This window comes from Scyliorhinus canicula, chromosome 5 (assembly GCF_902713615.1).
Source record: "Scyliorhinus canicula chromosome 5, sScyCan1.1, whole genome shotgun sequence".
NCBI classification, from domain to species: Eukaryota; Metazoa; Chordata; class Chondrichthyes; order Carcharhiniformes; family Scyliorhinidae; genus Scyliorhinus; species Scyliorhinus canicula.
Window position 1 is genome coordinate 168,644,698 of NC_052150.1, and position 26,074 is coordinate 168,670,771.

Sequence of the window (26,074 nt, forward strand, 5' to 3'; positions counted from 1 at the left end):
GATATAATCATTTACACAGAATGACTGTGAAAGGATGGTGTAACAGTAATACTTCAGACTACCTCAGAGGATCTGAAGAAATGTATGAAGTGCATTCCATGACCAAAACAGATGGTCTTTAAAACGACAGCAGCTGAACATGAAACTGTTTCAAGAGCAAGAGCTGCTGTTTCAACAGCCAATTACCAGAACCCAACATGCTGCAAGCTTACTCAGCTTCACGTTATTTTCATTCTTTGCACATGCAAATTCATTACAAATAAAATAATTACTGTACCGGAATTACACATTAAATCTTTAGATATGGAAAATTACTGTGTTACTTCATAATTTTGTTGGTTCTGCTTAGCTTAGCTAAATATGTCCCAACCATTCCGCACACGTGGCACACAAATGTCTTTGGTGAGGAACGTAACAGTCATTGCCAGAAATTATATACAGTGAAACGTTTATCCGAGGGTGGCATACAATCATTTAATTGAATTACAATTCAGGAATTACTTAAAATAGCATGCTTAAAACAGCCGGCTGAAAAAATAATATGCCAAACCTATCTTATTTGGAAAAAGATTTAATTATTCTAAAATACATGCGAGTTTAACACAGTTCATTTTTAATGTATGCATTTACACCAATCTATCTCCATTTAAATTTTTAGCCATCTCTATAAAATTCCAATAAGACTATTAAAAATCTTGTAGATCAGGGGCTGGATTCTCCGCCCCACCACGCCGACGGAATTCTCAGTTACACCGGCCGGTCAATGGCATTTCCCATTGTGGGGCAGTCCCACGCCATTGGGAAACACCCGGGCGCCGGGAAAATGGTGAATCCCGCTGGTGGAGAATCCCACCCCAGATAGGAAATGTTATATGTTACAAGGACCACTACTTGGGCACAGCCTAGTTTTGACCTCTGCCCTCCTTTTCTATCTCCCACTTGAACTTGATGGCTTTATTGAACACCACACCAAGCAATCATATTATCAATTAACACATCAGTTCTGCATACCTTTTAAAATTTTGATCATTCAGTATTAGTGCTTTTTTCCACCTTGTCTCAATCAGATCAATTGCTTCTGTTCAACAAACTTTTCCCCTTTTATCCCAACTCCATTCTCTTTGTCCTGTACCGACCTACCTTAATGTCTCATTATGCTCAACATTGCTTTGATGATTTTAAGCTCTCTAAATTCTAATTATATCCTCTTTCTCCAGATTGCAGTCACTCTATGCCTCCCTCTTGAGAATGCTCTCGAGATTCTCAACTTTCTGCCCGAGTGTCATTCTGCTCTAATTGTCCAGTCCCCTTCTTCCACCAACCTCAGCTTGGCTTAACTTATTTTCCTACTTAATAAGTACTCATTTAACTTTGCACACTATTTCCTGATTAAAAGCATTCATGGGATCCCATGCCCCAGATATGCTTGCTTTTGTGAACCATTGTTTGGTACAGTCCTGCTTTGGCCTCTGATTTCTACTTCTGTTACATTGGTGATACTATCTTGTTACTTCAATCTGGATTTCATTGATGTTTTCTTCCAGTAAATTGTAGTCCTTTCACTCCTTTTCTCCATATTTCTAGTCGAGACCCTGATAACCCAACATTGACATCTGACCATCTGTGACGGAATTTTTCTTCCTAGGATTTTCCTCAAAGTCGTGATAGAATTCATCCAATATCCTGTGCCCCTTCTCTTACATTTTCCCTCTCCTTCATAAAAAACCCAGTAAAACAATGACAATACCAGAACAGTACAACTAGGGTCAAAGCCGAGGGTATACACTTGAAAATGGTGGGAGTAGTAAATGAAAATTCAACACAATACCATAGTGTATTTATGTACATAAAGGTCAATTTATGGAATGTACACTAAGGATATAATGGAAGCAGTTCGTATTAACTCATCCAAAAATGAATTAGAAACATCTCTTTCAGAAAATAAAATGTTGGGATACAGTAGGAGTGTAATTTGAGACATGACAGGTGGTAAGTGTAGCATACAAAAGGAAAAAAAAAAGACTGGGGACCTATGGTGCAAGAAATTGGGCTGTTTACCATCTGTTTTATAGGAAGAACATGTGCTTTTAAAGCTCTAAAATTAAGTCCACAACACACTGATATGCTCGAGGGGTGAATCAAGGCAGCAACATAATTGATGTAGGTCTGTCAGAGATATGTAAAGCAGGTAGCACATCAATTAAGAAAGTAGAATACTGATTTTATGTCAACTGTGCCATTTGAGCTCAACACTTTAGCTAATGCCCTCTCTTAACCTTACACAGTTGAACATGCATTCAGTGGCAGGAAGGTTTGGATTGGATTTGTTTATTGTCACATGTACTGAGGTACAGTGAAAAGTATTTTTCTGCGTGCAGCTCAAACAGATCATTTAGTACACAAAAGAAAATACGTGATAGGACAACACGAGGAAAACAAATTTAAGTACATTGACACAGGCATCAGGTAAAACATACAGATGTGTATTAATCAGATCCGTCCATAAGAAGGTTGCTTAGGAGTAGAAATGGTCCATCAACTACTTACAGGTTAGTTGCTAGCTAATTTCTTCTGGCTGCAACGGTTATTCGATAAGTGTTTGATGCTTCTTGTAGTTATTTCAAGTTGCAAAAATCTGGGAGGTGATCATAGATCATGGAACATAGATCATAGAATTTACAGTGGATAAGGAGGCCATTCTGCCCAATGAGTCAGTTGGGTCTTGAGAAAGAGCACCCGATGCAAGCCCACATTTCCACCCTATCCCCGTAACCCAAACTAACCTTTAGGACACTTAGGGGCAATTTAGCATGGCCAGTCCAGTATCCTCCTCCCCGTATGTTGGTACTGAGGGGAGGGTTGCAGTGTATAAGGAGGCCATTCAGCCGAACGAGTCAGCACCAGTCTTGGGAAAGAACACCCGATGCAAGCCCACAGTTCCGTATGTTGGTACTGAGGGGAGGATACCCTGTTTCTCCAACACAAAATTAATGTTTGTATTGTTTGGCCGTGTATATATTTTTTACTGTTTTAATAAAAAGATAGGCCTAATCCACCAAACCTGTACATTTTTGGACTGTGGGAGGAAACTGGAGCACCCGGAGGAAACCCATGCAGACACTGAGAAAGTCACATAGTCACCCAAGGCCAGAATTGAACCCGGCTCCCTGGAGCTGTGCTAAGCACTGTGCAGCCGGATCAAGAGGTGATTGACAAGAAGGTATCAGATCTCTTTGAAGAATTTACTTGTGTGGGTAACTAGTTCCACAGGCAGTGCATTCCATGCCCCCACTACTCTCTGGGTAAAGAACCTACCTCTGACATCCCCCCTATATCTTCCACCATTTACCTTAAATTTATGTCCCCTTGTAATAGAACATAGAACAGTACAGCACAGAACAGGCCCTTCGGCCCTCAATGTTGTGCCGAGCAATGATCACCCTACTCAAACCCACATATCCACCCTATACCCGTAACCCAACAACCCCCCCCCTTAACCTTACATTTTTATTAGGACACTACGGGCAATTTAGCATGGCCAATCCACCTAACCCGCACATCTTTGGACTGTGGGAGGAAACCGGAGCACCCGGAGGAAACCCACGCACACAGGGGGAGGACGTGCAGACTCCACACAGACAGTGACCCAGCCGGGAATCGAACCTGGGACCCTGGAGCTGTGAAGCATTTATGCTAACCACCATGCTACCCTGTTGCCCCAAATGGTTTGTTCCACCCGGGGAAAAAGTCTCTGACTGTCTACTCTATTCCCCTGATCATCTTATAAACCTCCATCAAGTCTCCCCTCATCCTTCTCCGTTCTAATGAGAAAAGGCCTAGCACCCTCAACCTTTCCTCGTAAGACCTACTCTCCATTCCAGGCAACATCCTGGTAAATCTCCTTTGCACCTTTTCCAAAGCTTCCACATCCTTCCTAAAATCAGGTGACCAGAACTGTACACAGTACTGCAAATGTGGCCTGACCAAGGTTTTGTACAGCTGCATCATCACCTCACGGCTCTTAAATTCAATCCCTCTGCTAATGAACCCGAGCACACCATAGGCCTTCTTCACAGCTCTATCCACTTGAGTGGCAATTTTCAAAGATCTGTGAACATAGACCCCAAGATCTCTCTGCTCCTCTACATTGCCAAGAACCCTATCGTTAACCATGTATTCCGCATTCATATTTTTCCTTCCAAAATGGACAACCTCACACTTGTCAGGGTTAAACTCCATCTGCCACTTCTCAGCCCAGCTCTGCATCCTATCTATGTCTCTTTGAAGCCGACAGCAGCCCTCCTCACTATCCACAACTCCACCAATCTTCGTATCATCTGCAAATTTACTGACCCACCCTTCAACTCCCTCATCCAAGTCGTTCATGAAAACCACAAACAGCAGAGGACCCAGAACTGATCCCTGTGGTACGCCACTGGTAACTGGGCTCCAGGCTGAATATTTGCCATCCACCACCACTCTCTGTCTTCTATCGGTTAGCCAGTTTGTTATCCAACTGGCCAAATTTCCCACTATCCCATGCCTCCTTACTTTCTGCATAAGCCTACCATGGGGAACCTCATCAAATGCCTTACTAAAATCCATGTATACTACATCCACTGCTTTACCTTCATCCACATGCTTGGTCACCTCCTCAAAGAAGTCAATAAGACTTGTAAGGCAAGACCTACCCCTCACAAATCCGTGCTGACTATCCCTAGCAATGTCTTTCCAGATGCTCAGAAATCTTATCCCTCAGTACCCTTTCCATTACTTTGCCTACCACCGAAGTAAGACTAACTGGCCTATAATTCCCAGGGTTATCCCTATTCCCTTTTTTGAACAGGGGCATGACATTCGCCATTCTCCAATCCTCTGGTACCACCCCTGTTGATAGTGAGGACGAAAAGATCATTGCCAACGGCTCTGCAATTTCATTTCTTGCTTCCCATAGAATCCTTGGATATATCCCGTCAGGCCCGGGGGACTTGTCTATCCTCAAGTTTTTCAAAATGCCCAACACATCTTCCTTCCTAACAAGTATCTCCTCGAGCTTACCAGTCTGTTTCCCACTGTCCTCTCCAACAATACGGCCCCTCTTGTTTGCAAATACTGAAGAAAAATACTTGTTCAAAACCTCTCCTATCTCTTCAGACTCAATACACAATCTCCCGCTACTGTCCTTGATCGGACCTACCCTCGCTCTAGTCATTCTCATATTTCTCACATATGTGTCAAAGGCCTTGGGGTTTTCCTTGATCCGACCCGCCAAAGATTTTTCATGCCCTCTCTTAGCTCTCCTAATCCCTTTCTTCAGTTCCCTCCTGGCTATCTTGTATCCCTCCAGCACCCTGTCTGAACCTTGTTTCTTCAGCCTTACATAAGTCTCCTTCTTCCTCTAAACAAGACATTAAACCTCTCTTGTCAACCATGGATCCCTCACTCGACCATCTCTTCCCTGCCTGACAGGGACATACATATCAAAAACACGCAGTACCTGTTACTTGAACAAGTTCCACATTTCAGTTGTGTCCTTCCCTGACAGCCTATGTTCCCAACTTATGCACTTCAATTCTTGTCTGACAGCATTGTATTTACCCTTCCCCAATTGTAAACCTTGCCCTGTTGCACGCACCTATACCTCTCCATTACTAAAGTGAAAGTCACAGAATTGTGGTCACTACCTCCAAAATGCTCCCCCACTAACAAATCTATCACCTGCCCTGGTTCATTACCAAGTACCAAATCCAATATGGCCTCCCCTCTGGTCGGACAATCTACATACGGTGTTAGAAAAGCTTCCTGGACACACTACCCCATCCAAACTATTTGATCTAAAGAGTTTCCACTCAATATTTGGGAAGTTGAAGTCACCCATGACTACTACACCTTTCCAAAATCTGTTTCCCAATCTGTTCCCCCACATCTCTGCTGCTACTGGGGGGCCTATAGACAACTCCCAACAATTGACTGCTCCTTTTCTATTTCTGACTTCAACCCATATTACCTCAGTAGGCAGATCCCCCTTGAACTGCCTTTCTGCAGTTGTTATACTATCTCTAATTAACAATTCCACCCCCCCCCCCCCACCTCTTTTACCATCCTCCCTAATCCTGTTGAAACATCTATAACCAGGGACCTCCAACAAACATTTCTGCCCCTCTTCTATCCAAGTTTCCATGATGGCCACCACATCATAGTCCCAAGTACCGATCCATGCCTTTAAGTTCACCCACCTCATTCGTGATGCTTCTTGCATTGAAGTATACACACTTCAACCCATCTCCTTGCCTGCAAATACTCTCCTTTGTCAGTGTTACCTTCCCCACTGTATCACTACGTGCTTTGGTGTCCTGAATATCGACGTCCTTAGTTGCTGGACTACAAATCCGGTTCCCATTCCCCTGCCAAATTAGTTTAAACCCTCCCGAAGACTACTAGAAAACCTCCCCCCCCAGGATATTGGTGCCCGTCTGGTTCAGATGCAACCCGTCCTGCTTGTACAGGTCCCACCTTCCCCAGAATGCGCTCCAATTATCCAAATACCTGAAGCCCTCCCTCCTACAGTCACGTGTTCAACTGCACTCTCTTCCTATTCCTAGCCTCGCTATCACGTGGCACCGTCAACAAACCAGAGATGAAAACTCTGTCTGTCCTGGCCTTTAACTTCCAGCCGGGCAGCACGGTGGCACAGTGGTTAGCATTGCTGCCTACGGCGCTGAGGACCCGGGTTCGAATCCCGGCCCTGGGTCACTGTTTGTGTGGAGTTTGCACATTCTCCCCGTGTCTGCGTGGGTTTCACCCCCACAACCCAAAGATGTGCAGGATAGGTAGATTGAACACTCTAAATTGCCCCTTAATTGGAAAAAATAATTGGGTACTCTAAATTAAAAAAAAAAACTTCCAGCCTAACTTGTTTATTACCTACACACCCCTTGTCTTACCTACGTCGTTGGTACCAATGTGCACCACGACTTCTGGCTGCTCACCCTCCCCCTTCAGGATCCTGAAGACACGATCCGGGACATCCCTGGCCCTGGCACCCGGGAGGCAACATACCATCCGGGAGTCTCGCTCGTGACCACAGAATCTCCTATCTATTGCCCTAACCACTGAATCTCCTATTATTATTGCTTTTCTATGCTCCCCCCTTCCCTTCTGAGCCCCAGAGCTAGACTCAGTGCCAGAGACCTGGCCGCTAGGGCCTTCCCCCGGTAGGTCATCCCCCCCAACAGCATCCAAAACGGTATACTTGTTTTGAAGGGGAATGGCCATGAGGGATCCCTGCACTATCTGCCTGTTAGTTTTCCTTTCCCTGACAGTAACCCAACTACTCTTGTTCAGTACCTTGGATGTGGCTACCTCCCTATAACTCTTCCCAATAATCCCCTCTGCCTCCGGGATGATCCGAAGTTCATCCAGCTCCAGTTGCCTAACACGGTCTCGGAGGAGCTGGAGTTGAGTGCACTTCCCGCAGGTATCGTCAGCGGGGACACCAGTGATATCCCTCACCACCCACATCCTACAGGAGGAGCATGCAACTGCCCTAGCCCCCATCCCCTCTTACTTTACAGAATTAGCTGCCCCGTAGACCAACTGGACCTCCGCCCTCCGACTCTGCTTCCAGTCAGCTGTACTCTAAACTCCTGGCTCCCTTCACGCTCTTTGATAAATATAGGAAATTAAATGTTAGGAGCACCTTACTCCTTCCTCACCTAACTCCCTCAATCGCCAAACTCTCACTGTAGCACTCAAATGCAACCACTTCAGCACTCCAGAGCAAACAAAGTCTGCACTGTAACTAGCTCAGATTTATACTGTGACTCTAACCTCTGAAAACTGGCCTAATTCAATTAACTAATTAACAAGCTCCAGCTGCAAGTACCTACAAGTAGAACCTTGTTTAAAGCTGATTCAAAATTCACCTTCTTATCGACCAAACAGTAACTTTTAAGAGAATTAACTAAATAATAGAAATACAAGACTTTAAATAAAAATGAACCCTTATACTCCCTCAGTCACTAAACTCTCACTGTAGCACTCAAATGCAACCAGTTCAGCACTCCAGTGCAAAAACCTAAAAAAAAAACTGAATTGTTGAAGGACGAATATCCTGCGATTTTTCCTGATTGTGTGGTAGCAAAGTCATAGGTTAAGACAGGCAAAATCAAAGAGTTAAGATAAAGTGGAATTTGAATAATCAGAAACGATTTTTTATCAGATGGTTGGAAAAGAACAGAACAGGTGGAAGATGAGGCGGATATTTTTAGATCAGGCAAGTTGGCGGAGTTACAACAGAAAGATATAGAGATGAAACGGATGTATCAGAAAGCATACGTGGAAGAGGAATCGGAGTGTATACCAGAATGTTATTACCTTAAAAGTGATATCTTAATGAGAAAATGGAGGCCTTTACATATGCAGGCGATGAAAAGTGCATAGGTGGTCATCAAATGGTATTGCTGGGAGGGTATAGAAAGGAGGTGTTGCGAACAGCACATGAGGTACCAGCAGGAGGTCATTTGGGAGTAAAGAAAACTCAAGCTAAAATACAAAAACATTTTTATTGGCCTGGAGGAGTGCATAAAAGATGTAATTAAATGTTGTTGATTATGTCACACATGTTAAGTAATAGAGAATTCTCAAGCAGTGATAAAACTAGCATCCTTAATACCCACTCCGTTATTTGAAATGAAAATCGCTTATTGTCATGAGTAGGCTTCAAATGAAGTTACTGTGAAAAGCCCCTAGTCGCCACATTCCGGCACCTGTTTGGGGAGGCTGTTACAGGAATCGAACCGTGCTGCTGGCTTGCCTTGGTCTGCTTTGAAAGCCAGTGATTTAGCCCAGTGAGTAAACAGCCCCTGATTTTTGAGGCACCTTTTACAATGGTCCTAATTGATTGCGCAGGACCACTTCCTAAAATGAAAAAAGTGGGAATCAATATCTTTTGACTATAATGGATGTGTCTACTAGGTTTCCAGAGGACATTGCAGTACACAATATTACAGCTAAAAAGATTGTGGAGGAGTTACTTAAATTCTTTACTGGATATGGACGACCCACAGAAATACAATCGGATTAAGGATCAAATTTTACCTCAAGGTTATTCAAGGAGGTTATGGATAGCTTAGGAAAGGCAGCACAGTGGCAAGCACTGCTGCCTCATGGCGCCGGGGTCCTTGATTCAATCCCAGCTCTGGATGACTGTCCGTGTGGTGTTTGCACATTCTCCCAGTGTTTCATCCCCACAACCCAAAGATTGCCCCTTAATTGGAAGAAATTAATTGGGTACTCTAAAAAAATTTTTTTTTAGCTTAGGTGTAAAACAATTTAAATCAACTGCATACCATCCAGAAGCGCAGGAGCATTAGAATGGTGGCATCAGGCATTAAAGACAATGTTGAGGGCTTATTGTCAAGATGATCCAGAGGATGGAGGTAAAGGAATTCCATTTGTATTGTTTGCAATTAGGGATGCACCTAATGAGTCAACCAAATTCAGTCCTTTTGAACTAATTTTTGGTCATGAGATAAGAGGACCAATTAAATTGATTCAGGAGAAATTGGTGAGTGAGCAGTATGAAATTACATTATTGGATTAAGTGTCAAATATTAGGGAACGATTAAATAAAGCAGGTGAATTGGACAGACAACATTTAAAATCACACAGCATGTGATGAAACAGGTAGTGTGGCAGCACGGTGGCCTCGTGGTTAGCACAACCGCCTCACGGTGCTGAGGTCCCAGGTTCGATCCCGGCTCTGGGTCACTGTCCGTGTGGAGTTTGCACATTCTCCCCGTGTCTGCGTGGGTTTCGCCCCCACAACCCAAAAATGTGCAGAGTAAGTGGATTGGCGACGCTAAATTGCCCCGTAATTGGAAAAAATAATTGGGTAATCTAAATTTATTTAAAAAAATGAAACAGGTAGTGGACAAAAAAGCAAAAGTTTGTAGTTTTGCCAGTGAAGATAAAGTTTTAGCATTGTTCCTTGTGGTAGGTGAACCTTTAAAAGCAAGGTTTTGTGGATCTTATCAGATTGGAAGGAAATTGAGTGAGGTGAATTATTTGGTAAGAACACCAGATAGAAGGTAAACTCATCGAGTGTGTCATGTGAATATACTTAAAAGATATTTTGAAAGGGAAGGAGGTTTTAGTGATACTAACTCAAGTGAAGAACCAAATCCAGATGACTGACATTCCTGAAATTAAACTGGATAACGAGGGTCTTTTTAAAAATTGGGATCAATGGAGTTACTTTAGAGGAAAAGCGAACTGACCTGAAAGAGTTATTAATATCACATGTGTAAGTTTGTGGGAATAGCTTGGGAAGTACTAAAATGGTTATACATGATGTAGATGTGGGAAATGCTGTTCCAATTAAACAACATCCATTTGGACTTAACCCTCTTAAATTGGCACAGGTACAAAAATAAATTGAAAGTATGCTTCCAAATGGCATAATTGAAGTGGGTTGCAGCCAATGGAGCTCACCCATAGTGATGGTACCAAAACCAGACAGTACCCAGCAATTGGGTGTGGACTATAGAAAGGTTATTGCAGTTACAAGAACAGACTCTTATCCTATCCCACGGTTGGAGGACTGCATTGAGAAGGTGGGACAAACAGCTTTTATCTCCAAACTGGATTTACTCAAAAGGTTACTAGCAGATACCTATATCCGAAAGGGCAAAGGAGATTTCGGCTTTTGTGACTCCAAATGGTGGGTTTTGCCATTTGGCATGAAAAACGCCCCAGCCACATTTCAATGGTTAACTAACGAAGTCATTTCAGGATTACACAATTGTGCGGTATACATAGGCGATCTGGTGATTTCAAGTCAGACATGGAAAGAACATTTGAAGCATCTGATGGAGTTATTCGATCAGCTTAAGGAGGCAGGGTTGGTGGTAAACCTAGCCAAAAGTGAGTTTGGAAAAGGCCAGTCACGTTCCTTGGCCATACAATTGGACATGGACAAATGGTCCCACGGGTTGTGAAAGCAAATGTTATGTCTCAACACGAAGAGAAATAATGCGATTTCTTGGCATGAGTCGTTTTCACCGTAAATTTGTGCCGAACTTTAGCAGCGTGGTTGCTCCACTCACGGATTTGTTGAAGAAGTGTAGCAAGTTTCAGTGGATGGCGGAGGGTCAACAGGCCTGAAGGCTGTGTTAACCACTGTTCCTGTGTTGGCCACCCCAAATTACACAAAAACATTTAAGGTAGCTGTCAATGCGAGTGATGTGGGCATAGGTGCTGTGCTCTTGCAAGACGATGACGATGGAATAGAGCGGCCTATTGAAAATGAAAATCGCTTGTCACAAGTAGGCTTCAATGAAGTTACTGTGAAAAGCCCCTAGTTGCCACATTCCGGCACCTGTTCGGGGAGGCTGGTACGGAATAAATTGGATATTTTCCAAGAAATTAAATGATCACCAGAGGAAGTATTCAACAATTGTACAGGGACTTAAAAGTCTTCCGATTTTTTCAGGCATAAGGAAAATATTTAGTTTGTCTTGTGGATATGGAGATCTCTTGCTTCATACATTAAAAAAAAACAAGGAGGGAGGATGGTTAGTTGAAGTAGTCGGTATCTGGATTGGCAGGAAAAATGGTCGCCATGGATGCATTTGGTGAAGACTGAGAGACTTGGAACTCGTATGAAGAGAGAATTCAACTTTATCTCACAGCAAATCAAACATCGGAGGACTTAAACATTGCAACGTTTTCAGTTTGGAAGGGCATAAAAAATGTATGTGACTGCAAAACCAGGCGATAAGCTTGCGCTTGACAAGGAGACACAGCCGGAGTGATGCACATCCAGAGTGGGAATTGCAACTTGGTAATTTGGTGCAGTGAGGTAATTCGGAGCAGAGTGAGAGAAGGTGCTTTGTCGGAGGTACTTTTTAACCCTGGTAAGTGACTGGTGCGTAGTTATTCTTTTCATTGTCTAATTTATTTATTTTTATTTTGAAATTGTAGTTGTATAAGTTTATCTAAGGTTTAAGACATGGCAGGAGATTCCAGACCTGTGTCATGCTCCTTGTGTGCGATGTGGGAGCTCAGGGACAAGTCCACTGTCCCTGGCTCTTTCACGTGCAAGAAGTGTGTTCAGTTGCAGCTCCTGTTAGACCGCTTGACGGCTCTGGTGTTGCGGATGGACTCACTGTGGAGCATCCGCAATGCTGAGGAGGTCATGGATAACACGTTTAGCGAGTTGGTCACACCGCAGGTGAAAGTTACTGAGGGAGATAGCAAATGGGTGACCAAAAGACAGAGCAAGATTAGGAAGGCAGTGCAGGTGTCCCTGCGGTCATCTCCCTGCAAAACAGATATACCACTTTGGATATTGTTGGGGGTGATGGTTCACCAGGGGAAGGCAGCAACAAGGTTCATGGCACCGTGGCTGGCTCTGCTGCACAGCAGGGCAGGAAGAAAAATGGCAGGGCTATAGTGATAGGGGACTCGATCGTAAGGGGAATAGACAGGCGGTTCTGTGGACACAATCGAGACTCCAGGATGGTATGTTGCCTCCATGGTGCAAGGGTCAAGGATGTCTCGGGGCGGCTGCAGGACATTCTGGGGGGGGGGGGGGGGGGGGAAGAAGGGTGAACAGCCAGCTGTCGTGGTGCACATGGGCACCAACAAAACGGGATGAGGTCCTATAAGTGGAATTCAGGGAGTTAGGAGTTAAACTAAAAAGTAGGACCTCAAAAGGTAGTAATCTCAGGATTGCTACCAGTGCCACAAGCTAGTCAGAGTAGGAACGTCAGGATAGATAGGATGAATGCGTGGCTCGAGAGATGGTGCAAGAGGGAGAGATTCAAATTCCTGGGGCATTGGGACCAGTTCTGGGAGATGTGGGACCAGTACAAACCGAACGGTCTGCACCTGGGGAGGACTGGAACCGATGTCCTGGGGGGGGGGGGGGGGGGGGGGGGGGGGGGGGGGGTGTTTGCTAGAGCTGTTGGGGAGGGTTTAAACTATTGTGGCAGGGGGATGGGAACTGATGCAGGAAGTTGGAAGGTAGTAAAACAGGGACAGAAGCAAAAGGAAGTAAGGGGAAAAGTGCAAGGCAGAGAAGACAGACAAAAATCAAAAAGGGCGACAGTACAAGGTACAGTGACTGAGGGGAGCTCAGTGAATAGGCCCAGTAATACTAAAAGGAATAAAACTGGAGACGTTAAGATTCAAAACAGAGGTAAAAAAAATCAACATAAGTGTACTTTACCTGAATGCTCGTAGTATTCAGAATAAAGTAAATGAGTTGATGGCACATCATCGTGAATGAATATGATTTAGTGGCCATTACTGAAACATGGTTAAAGGATGGTCACGACTGGGAATTAAATATCCAAGGGTATCAAACTATTTGGAAGGACAGAGTGGATGGTAAGGGAGGTGGTGTTGCTCTGTTATTTAAGGATGACATCCGGGCAATAGTAAGGGATGACATCGGTGATATGGAGGATAAGGTTGAATCCGTTTGGGTGGAAATCAGGAATAGTAAGGCGAAAAAGTCACTGATAGGAGTAGTCTATCGGCCACCAAATAGTAACGTTATGGTGGGGCAGGCAATAAACAAAGAAATAACTGATGCGTGTAGAAATGGTACAGCATGAGGGATTTTAATCTACATGTCGATTCGTTTAACCAGGTCGGTCAAGGCAACCTTGAGGAGGAGTTTATAGAATATATCCGCGATAGTTTCCTAGAACAGTATGTAATGGAACCTACGAGGGAACAAGCGATCCTAGATCTTGTCCTGTGTAATGAGACAGGATTGATTCATGAACTCATAGTTAGGGATCCTCTCGGAAGGAGCGATCATAATATGGTGGAATTCGAAATACAGATGGAGAGTGAGAAAGTACAATCAAATATTAGCGTTTTGTGTTAAAACAAAGGAGATTACAATGGGATGAGAGAAGAACTAGCTCAGGTAGACTGGGAGAAAAGACTTTATGGTGGAACAGTGGAGAACCTTCCAAGCAATTTTTCACAGTGCTCAGCAAAGGTTTATACCAACAAAAAGGAAGGATGGTAGAAAGAGGGAAAATCGACCGTGGATATCTAAGGAAATAAGAGAGAGTATCAAATTGAAGGAAAAAGCAGATAAAGTGGCAAAGATTGGTGGGAGACTAGAGAACTGGGAAATCTTTAGGGGGCAACAGAAAGCTATAAAGAAGAGTAAGATAGAGTATGAGAGTAAACTGGCTCAGAATATAAAAACAGACAGTAAAAGTTTTTACAAATATACAAGGCAAAAAAGAGTGGCTAATGTAAATATTGGTCCTTTAGAGGATGAGAAGGGAGTTTTAATAATGGGAGATGAGGAAATGGCTGAGGAAATGAACAGGTTTTTTCGGTCAGTCTTCACAGTGGAAGACATAAATAACATGCCAGCGACTGATAGACATGAGGCTATGACAGATGAGGACCTTGAGAGGATTGTTATCACTAAGGAGGTAGTGATGGGCAAGCTAATGGGGCTAAAGGTAGACAAGTCTCCTGGCCCTGATGGAATGCATCCCAGAGTGCTAAAAGAGATGGCTAGGGAAATTACAGATGCTCTAATGATGATTTACCAAAATTCACTAGACTCTGGGGTGGTCCTGGTGGATTGGAAATTAGCAACGTGACACCACTGTTTAAAAAAGGAGGTAGGCAGAGAGCAGGAAATTATAGGCCAGTGAGCTTAACTTCAGTAGTAGGGAAGATGCTGGAATCTATCATTAAGGAAGAAGTAGCGAGGCATCTGGATAGAAATTGTCCCATTCAGCAGACGCAGCATGGGTTCATAAAGGGCAGGTCGTGCCTAACTAATTTAGTGGAATTTTTTCAGGACATTACCAGTGCAGTAGATAACGGGGAGCCAATGGATGTGGTATATCTGGATTTCCAGAAAGCCTTTGACAAGGTGCCACACAAAAGGTTGCTGCATAAGATAAAGATGCATGGCATTAAGGGTAAAGTAGTAGCATGGATAGAGGATTGGTTAATTAAGAGAAAGCAAAGAGTGGGGATTAATGGGTGTTTCTCTGGTTGGCAATCAGTAGCTAGTGGTGTCCTTCAGGGATCCGTGTTGGGCCCACAATTGTTCACAATTTACATTAGATGATTTGGAGTTGGGGACCAAGGGCAATGTGTCCAAGTTTGCAGATGACACTAAGATGAGTGGAGTGGTAAAGCGAAAAGTGCAGAGGATACTGGAAGTCTGCAGAGGGATTTGGATAGGTTAAGTGAATGGGCTAGGGTCTGGCAGATGGAAGACAATGTTGACAAATGTGAGGTTATCCATTTTGGTAGGAATAACAGCAAACGGGATTATTATTTAAATGATAAAATATTAAAGCATGCCACTGTGCAGAGGCCTTCCATTCCTTTCCATTCACCTGAAGAAGGAGCCGTGCTCCGAAAGCTCGTGTTTGAAACAAACCTGTTGGACTTTAACCTGGTGTTGTAAGACTTCTTACTGTGCAGAGGGACCTGGGTGTGCTAGTGCTTGAGTCACAGAAAGTTGGTTTACAGGTGATTAAGGCGGCAAATGAAATTTTGTCCTTCATTGCTCGAGGGATGGAGTTTAAAACTAGGGGGGTTATGTTGCATTTGTATAAGGTGTTACTGAGGCCACACCATGAGTATTGTGTTCAGTTTTGGTCTCCTTACTTGGGAAAGGACGTACTGGCACTGGAGGGTGTGCAGAGGAGATTCACTAGGTTAATCCCAGAGCTGAAGGGGTTCGATTATGGAGAGGTTGAGTAGACTGGGACTGTACTCATTGGAATTTAGAAGGACGAGGGGGGATCTTATAGAAACATTTAAAATTATGAAGGGAATAGTTAGGATAGATGCGGGCAAGTTGTTTCCACTGGTGGGTGAAAGCAGAACTAGGGGGCATAGCCTCAAAGTAAGAGGAAATAGATTTCGGACTGAGCTTTGGAGGAACTTCTTCACCCAAAGGGTTGTGAATCTATGGAATTCCTTGCCCAGTGAAGCAGTTGAGGCTCCTTCATTGAATGTTTTTAAGATAAAGATAGATAGTTTTTTTGAAGAATAAAAGGGATCAAGGGTTATGGTGTTCTGACCAGAAAGTGGAGCTGAGTCCACAAAAGATCAGCCATGATCTCATTGAATGGCGGAGCAGGCTCGAGGGGCCAGATGGCCCACTCCTGCTCCTAGTTCTTATGCTCTTATAACAAATGAATTAAACATTTAGAAGGGCATTTCTCACCAAGACCGCTGTTAATTGAAGAAAGGTTTAATTTCCACCCATGTAGTCAGAAATGAAATGAAATGAAATGAAAATCGCTTATCGTCACGAGTAGGCTTCAATAATTTTGATTCTGCAAGTGATTGAAAGGATATTGGAGACGGATGAAATGAAAAATGAAAATCGCTTTATTGTCACGAGTAGGCTTCAATGAAGTTACTGTGAAAAGCCCCTAGTCGCCACATTCCGGCGCCTGTCCAGGGATGCTGGTACGGGAATCGAACCGTGCTGCTGGCCTGCTTGGTCTGCTTTAAAAGCCAGTGATTTAGCCCAGTGTGCTAAACCAGAAAGAAGGTGAAAGCATTTGACAATTGTAGTGACTTTAAAAAGGGTAGCAAAATACCGCAGATTTCGTGCAGCACTAGATGACACCTATTGTGATAGGCTGGCAGGTATGTTTTGTGGACTCGCAATGAAGCTATTCAGAGGAAACTGCTTACCATAAGTGAGTGAAATCTGCTGTAGACATTGCCATGACTATGAAGCTAGCAACAAGAGGCTTCTCATATGGGGGCTAGAGCGACAATCAACAAGATGGAGAACACCAGAAAAAAAGGCTGCAAAGGCACAACCATGTCATCGATGGACACAGGTTGGACACTCAACGGGGAAATGCTGGAGTAGAGAAATAAGTGCAAGAACTGTGGCAAAAGAGCATATTGCCAAAGCATGTGAGCACGGTAAACTGCACCAACATCAAAGAAAAAAAACACATTTATGCAGGCGAAATGAATCATGTTGAGAGTTAACAGACAAAGTTCAAGAACTCGGAGGAGATGACATGCCTGAATAATTTCAAAAGCTCAGACTAGGTGTCTTGTCCATGCAGTGCGATCAACAACATTTCTGGGTATTCCCAAAACTTGATGGTAAGCAAATCAAAATGGAAGGGGGTACAGGCACAGCTGAAGTTACAGCACCTGCCTTTAAAACCACCAAATGTCATCCAAAGGCATACACAGAAGAGGTTGTACCATTATAAGGATTGATCTTGGTAAAAGTAGAAGGAAATACACAATCAGCGGAGTTACCTCTCCACATTGCTCATGGAAATTTTCCTGCTTTATTTAGGAAAATCACTCAACTGGGAAGCAATGAATCAACTAGTGGATTTGAAGAATGCCCTACAACTACTTCTGGAAAAGCATAAAAAGGTATTTGAACAGTCACTCAGCTCAATGACAGGAGTTCATGTTCAACTCAAAATCAAGCCAAGCAGTATGCTAAAATATCTCAAAGTTAGGATCGTACCATGTGCCATCAGGTCAGAAGTTGAAAAAGAACTTGACAACTTGTCCAAACAGGAATCATTGAACCAGTTGCTACAAGTAATTGGGAAACTCCAATAGTTCATATATTGAAACGAGATGGCTCAGCAAGGACACGGTAGCACAGTGGTTAGCACTGTTGCTTCACAGTGCCAGGAACCTGGGTTCAATTCCCGACTTGGATCACTGTCTGTGCGGAGTCTGCATGTTCTCCCCGTGTGCTCCGGTTTCCTCCCACAGTCCAAAGATGTGCAGGTTAGCTGGATTGGACATGCTAAATTGCCCCTCAGTGTCCAAAAGGTTATGTGGGGTTACTGGGTTATGAGGATAGGGTGGCAGTGTGGGCTTAAGTAGTGTTCTCTTTCCAAGGGCCGGTGCAGACCCGATGGGTCGAATGGCTTCCTTCTGCACTGTAAATTCTTAATCCAGAGGTGTGTTCAGATCACTATCCACTGCCTCTGATGGAAGATTTGTTTGCTGGACTTCCTGGAGGAATTGAGTAAAATCGATCTTTCACAGTTGTATTTACAAATGAATGTGGCTGCAAAATCACAGCCACTACTCACTATCATGTCGCACAAAGTTCTGTTCTATTACAGGAGACTTGCATTTGAAATAACATATGCTCTTCTTCAGAGATCCATGGAACAAATGCTGAGTGGGCTAAATTAAGTGCAATGTTATCCAGATAACATCCTCATTTCAGGATCGAGGTTCGAGTGAACAAGAACACTTGAAGAACTTGGAAGCTACAATGAAACATCTACAAAACCAGAATCTCTGAATTAAAAGACATCCATAAAGTAACAGAATCACATCATTGATAAAGATGCCTTATAGAAGGAGCCAGAAAATATATAAGAAGCACCACGTCCTCAAAATGTGACACAATGAAAGGTAATTTCTGGGATTAATCAATTATTATGGCAAATTTCTTCTTAATTTAGCTACTCAATTGAAATGTTTACACAGTATCACGTGCCATACAGGTATGGCACTGCTCAGAAGAATGCAAAAGTAGGTATACAAAGGGGTAAAAGAAGTCAGAGCTGTTGGCTCACTACAAACCCACGTTACAACGTACTTGCGATGTGACACCCCATGGAGTTGGTGCAGTTGTCTCGCACCTAATGCTTTAAGGAGGGGAAGGATAGATAGCATTTGTTTCACAAACTCTTACTAGCACAGAATGAATTATGCTCAGCTAGAAAAAGAAGCATTGAGCATCATATTCGGAGTAAGGATGATTCTCCACTACCTTTATGGACATCATTCTATTCTCAGAGATCACTGACCCTTGACCCAATCTTGGGGTCACAAAGATATTCCTTCTATAGCAGTTAGTATGTTAGAGAGCGGGTGTTTGATTTTATCTGCACACATATACGATACTCAATATCAGAAATTGGAGCAACATGAAAATGCTGACCCTTTGTCAAAATTGCAGTTACAAATGAGGTAGAAACATGAAGAAAATTCTGTCAACCTCATAAAATTCTCCCTCATGGATAATCTACCTGTGGCTTTATCATTTCAGTGAGACGCAGGAACTGAGCAAGTGATGGGGAAGGCGATGGTCATGGTCCACAAAGGACGATGACAGATGTATGTGGTGATATGCATACGTGCACAACTGTACAAATGTATAAAGCTGTTCATCGGCGCACGTATTCACTGTTATAACCTCCTGCCAGTGGGTGGAGCCAGACATGCATCATGTGACTGATGAGATTTGGCAGTTAGTAACAGGATGAATGGTAGGATGGTCGCACATACAATAGTTCTCAGGCAACTTAAATATCCATGTTTGTACATTAGTCTGTTGGCTACCTGCCCACGTGTTTAATAATAAATAATTGTTCTGGTTGAACATACATGTTCTGTGCGTGTAACTTCCGATGACGGCGGGCGGGAGGCAGCGCACAATTGGATGTCTACCCGCTCGGGAATGGCATTTTCGGGGTCTAACGCCTGGTCTCAGGGGTAACAAAGGCAGCAAAAGCAGGGAGAAGGCACAGTGAAGGAAGATGTCGAGAACAAATAAAAAAACGGCCGTGAAAAAAGCAGCTGAAAGTCCGTTGGGGAGTGGAAAGGTCACCGAGGGGACGGCAAGAAAAATGGAGTCTGGGGCACCAGGGGAGGCTGCATTGCCCACGACTGAAGAAATGACTAAGGTGATGGCCGCGGAACTCGAAAGGCAGTTCACAAAACACATGGAGGTGATGAGGAAGGAGATGGGGGCGGTATTGAAAGTGCTGGTGAAGGAGGCGATTGCCCCGGTATTGAACGCAGTGGCAGAGGTACGGGAGCAAGGCGAGGCACCGAAGGAAGTGGAAAAGACATTGTTACAGCACAGTGATCAACTTACCTCGATGGGGAAGGAGATGCGGAAGGTGATAGAGATCAATGACGGTCTGCGAGCCAAAATGAACGACTTGGAAAACAGATCCAGGCGACAGAATCTGAGGATTATGGGTCTTCCTGAAGGAGTGAAAGTCCCGAGGCTGACTGAGTATTTTGCCAGGATGTTGGCGAAGGGTGATGATCCCTGCCGATATGAACTGGATCTTATGTACTGACCTGATTAACACTATACTCCTGTATGCTTCACCTGATGCTGGTGTCTATGTATTTACATTGTGTACCTTATGTTGCCCTGTGTACCTTGTGCTGCCCTATTATGTATTTTCTTTTCATGTACTAAATGATCTGCTCGCAGAAAAATACTTTTCACTGCATCTCGGTACATGCGACAATAAACAAATCAAATCACTTACTCAGCAATAGCCTGCCCATGGATGCTCAGTTTGGGATCCGCCAGAGTCACTCCGCTGCTGACCTCATTCAGCCTTGGTTCACACATGGACAAAAAGCTGAACGCCAGAGGTGAGGGGAGAATGACTGCCCTTAGCATCGAGACAGCATTTGTGGGTTTTCGCTGACGGCTGCACAATGTTCAATATCATTTGCGATGCCTTGGATCCTGAAGCAGTCCAAATGCAGTAAGACGTGGACAATATCCAGGCTTGAGCTGACAAATGGCAAATAACTTCACGCCACACAAAAGCGAGGCAATGACCATTTTCTAAATGAAAGAACCTTACCACCTCCCATTGACATCACAACTGAAGTCCCCCCCCCCCCCCCCCCCCCCAACGCCACCTCCCTTCCCTCCACCATCAACATCCTGGGGGATTACCATTAACCAGAAATTCAACTGGACTAACCATATAAATACCTTAGTTACCAAAGCAGGTGAATGGCGAGGAATCCTGCAGCAAGAAACTCGCCTTATCACTCCCTAAAGCCTATCTACCATCAACAAGGAACAAGTGTTACAGAATACTCGCCACTTGCCTGGATGAGTGCAAATCCAACAACTCAAGAAGCTCGACACTGTCCAGGACAAAGCAGCCTGCTCGATTGGTACCCCTTCCACAAGCATTCAATCTCTCCACCACCAAAAGTGGCAGCCATGTGTACCATCTACAAGATGCACTGCAGGAACTCACCAAGGTTCCTGAGGCAACATCTTTCATATTCACGACCACTACCATCTAGAAGGACAAGAGCTGCATATACCTGGGAACATCGCCACCTGGAAATTACAAGCTACTCACCATCCTGACTTGGAAGTATATCACCGCTGCTTCACTGTTGCTGGGGCCTCAGGGACTGCAGCGGTTTTGATTTGATTTATCACATGTACCGAAGTACAGTGAAAAGTATTTTTCTGTGTCCGAGGGAACATACATAGTATGTACATAGTAGACAAAAAGAATAAACAACAGTACATGGACAAATGATACATCGTGATTTGTTACAGTGCAGAAAAAGGGGCCAAACAAAGCAAATACATGAGCAAGAGCAGCATAGGGCATCGTGAATAGTGTTCTTACAGGGAACAGATCAGTCCGAGGGGGAGTCATTGAGGAGTCTTGTAGCTGTGGGGAAGAAGCAATTCCCGTGTCTGGATGTGCGGATCTTCAGACTTATGTACCTCTGCCTGATGGTAGGGTCTGAAATAAAGTAAAGCCTGGGTGGGAGGGGTCTCTGATAATGCGGTCTGCCTTCCTGAGGCAGCGGCAGGTGTATACAGAATCAATGTGGGGGTGGCAAGCTTGTGTGATGTGCTGGGCTGAGTTCACCACACTGCAGTTTCTTGCGATCTTGGACCGAGCAGTTGCCATACCAGGCTGTGATGCAGCCGGATAGGATGCTCTCTATCGCACATCTGTAGAGGTTTGAGAGAGTCGATGCAGACATGCCAAATTTCTTTAGCTACCGTAGGAAGTTGAGACGTTGTTGGGCTTTCTTGACTGTTGCATCAACGCGAGTAGACCAGGACAGACTGTTGGTAATGGTGACCTCAAGAAACTTATATTGACCATCATAGTTCAAGAAGGCAGCTCACCACCACCTTCAAGGGCAACTAGGGATGGGCAATAAATGCTCAGCAAAACCCATATTCTGTAAATTAACTTTTAAAATTCTGTTCCTGGCTGGGGAGGATCCAGTTGCCATGGTCTATGTAGGTACCAATGTCATAAAATGACATTCTGCATAAAGAGTTTGAGGAGCTAAACACCAAATTAAACAATCGAATCTCCAAGGTGCTAATCTTTGGATTATTCCTGAGCCACCTGCAAATTGGCGTATGGTAAATAAAATTAGAGCAGTGAATATGTGGTTCAAAGACCGGTGTGGGAGTAAGTTTCAGTTTGTGGACACTGGCATCAATATTGGTGGGAGCTATACGATTGGGATGGCCTACACCTGAACTGTGCTGGGACCAGTGTTTCTGCAAATCGCATAACTAGGAAAGTACAGAGGACTTTAAACCAAATAGGGGGCAATGGTTCTGGGGCGGGGATACTTATGCTTACAAAGCATAAAGAATGTGCTCGTATTGCAAGTCGGATATTTAGGTAATGATACCCACAGTCTGACAGGAAGGGACAGTGTGCAAACATTTTTTTAAAAAAAGCAGTGAAAAGGGTCAATGGGAGAAAAATGATTAAAGCAAATTTAATGACTCTACTCAAATGCCCATAGTATTCGGCACAAAATAAATAAATTAACGGCACAAATTGAGGTTCATGGGCAAGATCTTACAGCCATTACAGAGACGTGGTTAGAAGGAGATGAAGGCTGGGAACTAAAAATTCAAGGGTATGTAACTGTTCCCAAGGAAAGGCACGAGGAAAATGGCGGGGGGGGGGGGGGGGGGATACTGAGCATTACGAGTACAAGATGGAATAAGTATAATAGCAAGAAATTATCTTGGATTGGAAGATGTAGAATCCATATGGGTGGAAGTAAGAAATAACAAGGGGAAAAAGACCCTAGTTGGAGAAGTCTATCCCCCCCCCCCCCCCCCCCCCCCCACTAATAGTAGCTATACTGTAGGATAGAGAATAAATCAGTAGATAATGAGGGCATGTAAAAAGGCAGTACATTAATGAGTGCCTTTAATCTTCATATGGATTGGGCAAAATCAATTTGGCAGAAGTAGCCATGAAGCAAAATGCGTAAAGTGCATTCAGGACAGTATCCTGGAACGCTACATTCTGGATCTAAACAGTGATCAGGCTATCTTGGACCTGATAAGTGTATTAAGGCAGGTAAAAGATTCCCTAAGAAACAGTGACCATAACATGGGAGCATTTAGCATTCAATTTGATAATGAGACATGGGTCATAAACAGCTGTGCTAAACTTAAATACAGGTAATTATAAAGGAATGAGGGCAGGGTTAGCTGGAGTGAACTGGGAAATGAGTTTCGCAAAAAAGATGGTTGATCAACAATTGTAGACATTTATGAAAATAGAACATAGAACATAGAACATAGAACACTACAGCGCAGTACGGGCCCTTCGGCCCTCGATGTTGCACCGACCTGTGAAACCATCTGAAGCCTATCTGACCTACACTATTCCATTTTCATCCATATGTCTATCCAGTGACCACTTAAATGCCCTTAAAGTTGGCGAGTCTACTACTGTTGCAGGCAGGGCGTTCCATACCCCTACTACTCTCTGAGTAAAGAAACTGCCTCTGACATCTGTCCTATATCTATCACCCCTCAATTTAAAGCTATGTCCCCTCGTGTTGGTCATCACCATCCGAGGAAAAAGACTCTTACTGTCCACCCTATCTAACCCTCTGACTATCTTATATGTCTCTATTAAGTCACCTCTCAGCCTTCTCCTCTCTAACGAAAACAACCTCAATTCCCTGAGCCTTTCCTCGTAAGACCTTCCCTCCATACCAGGCAACATCCTAGTAAATCTCCTCTGAACCCTTTCCAAAGCTTCCACATCCTTCCTATAATGTGGTGACCAGAACTGCACGCAGTACTCCAGATGCGGCCGCACCAGAGTTATGTACAGCTGCAGCATGACCTTGTGGTTCCGAAACTCAATCCCACTGCTTATAAAGGCTAGCACACCATATGCCTTCTTAACAGCCCTATTAACCTGGGTGGCAACTTTCAGGGATTTATGTACCTGGATGCCGAGATCTCTCTGTTCATCTACACTACCAAGAATCCTGCCATTAGCCCAGTACTCTGCATTCCTGTTACTCCTTCCAAAGTGAACCACCTCACACTTTTCCGCATTAAACTCCATCTGCCACCTCTCAGCCCAGCTCTGCAGCTTATCTATGTCCCTCTGTATCCTATAACATCCTTCAGCACTATCCACAACTCCACCGACCTTCGTGCCATCTGCAAATTTACTAACCCATCCTTCTACACCCTCTTCCAGGTCATTTATAAAAATGACAAACAGCAGTGGCCCCAAAACAGATCCTTGCGGTACACCACTAGTAACTAAACTCCAGGATGAACATTTGCCATCAACCACCACCCTCTGTCTTCTTTCAGCTAGCCAATTACTGATCCAAACCGCTAAATCACCTTCAATTCCATACTTCCTTATTTTCTGCAATAGCCTACCGTGGGGAACCTTATCAAACACCTTACTGAAATCCATATACACCACATCAACAGCTTTACCCTGATCCACCTGTTTGGTCACCTTCTCAAAAAACTCAATAAGGTTTGTGAGGCATGACCTACCCTTCACAAAACCGTGTTGACTATCGCTAATCAACTTGTTCTTTTCAAGATGATTATAAACCCTACCTCTTATAACCTTTTCCAACATTTTACCCACAACCGAAGTAAGGCTCACAGGTCTATAATTACCAGGGTTGTCTCTACTCCCCTTCTTGAACAAGGGGACAACATTTGCTATCTTCCAGTCTTCCGGCACTATTCCTGTCGACAAAGACGACAAAGATCAAGGACAAAAGTTCTGCAATCTCCTCCCTGGCTTCCCAGAGAATCCTAGGATAAATCCCATCTGGCCCAGGGGACTTATCTATTTTGACATTTTCCAAAATTGTTAACACCTCCTCCTTTTGAACCTCAATTCCATCTAGCCTGGTCGACTGAACCGGAGTGTTCTCCTCAACAACATTGTCTTTCTCCAGTGTAAACACGGACGAAAAATATCCATTTAACGCTTCCCCCATCTCCTCTGATTCCACACACAACTTTCCACTACTATCCTTGATTGGCCCTAATCTTACTCTAGTCATTCTTTTGTTCCTGATATACCTATAGAAAGCCTTAGGGTTTTCCTTGATCCTATCCGCCAACGACTTTTCGTGTCCTCTCCTCGCTCTTCTTAAACTCTCCCTTTAGGTGCTTCCTGGCTAACTTGTAACTCTCAAGTGCCCTAACTGAGCCTTCGTGTCTCATCCTAACATAAGCCTTCTTCTTCCTCTTGACAAGTGCTTCAACTTCCTTAGTAAACCACGGTTCCCTTGCTCGACAACTTCCTCCCTGCCTGACAGGTACATACTTATCAAGGACACGCAGTAGCTGTTCCTTGAAAAAGCTCCACATTTCGATTGTACCCATCCCCTGCAGTTTCCTTCCCCATCCTATACATCCTAAATCTTGCCGAATAGCATCATAATTGCCTTTCCCCCAGCTATAATTCTTGCCTTGCGGTATATACCTATCCCTGCCCATTGCTAAAGTAAACATAACCGAGTTGTGATCACTATCACCAAAGTGCTCACCTACATCTAAATCTAACACCTGGCCCGGTTCATTACCCAGTACCAAATCCAATGTGGCCTCGCCCCTTGTTGGCCTGTCTACATACTGTGTCAGAAAACCCTCCTGCACACACTGCACAAAAACTGACCCATCTATAGTACTCGAACTATCGTATTTCCAGTCAATATTTGGAAAGTTAAAGTCCCCCATAAAACTACCCTGTTACTCTCGCTCCTGTCGAGAATCATCTTTGCAATCCTTTCCTCTACATCTCTGGAACTATTCGGAGGTCTATAGACAACTGCCAACAGGGTGACCTCTCCTCTACTGTTCCTAACCTCGGCCCATACTACCTCAGTAGACGAGTCCTCAAGCATCCTTTCTACCGCCGTAATACTTTCCTTGATTAACAATGCCACACCCCCCCCCCCCCCCCTCTTTTACCATCTTCTC

The 26,074-nt window shown here is 44.0% G+C and overlaps 1 protein-coding gene and 1 long non-coding RNA gene across 3 annotated transcripts in view; one reads left to right on the forward strand and one right to left on the reverse strand.

Moving 5' to 3' along the window:
• Positions 1-26,074, reverse strand: part of LOC119966418 (very-long-chain (3R)-3-hydroxyacyl-CoA dehydratase 1-like) — a 188,530-nt gene that overhangs the window by 18,874 nt on the left and 143,582 nt on the right. The gene's annotated exons all lie outside the window — the stretch shown is intronic.
• LOC119966419 overlaps positions 1-26,074 on the forward strand; it is a 42,285-nt gene that overhangs the window by 11,125 nt on the left and 5,086 nt on the right. Inside the window, exons 2-3 of the long non-coding RNA XR_005460757.1 lie at positions 17,348-17,430; positions 18,251-18,441. This is a non-coding gene — a long non-coding RNA (uncharacterized LOC119966419). The remainder of the gene's footprint in view (positions 1-17,347; positions 17,431-18,250; positions 18,442-26,074) is intronic.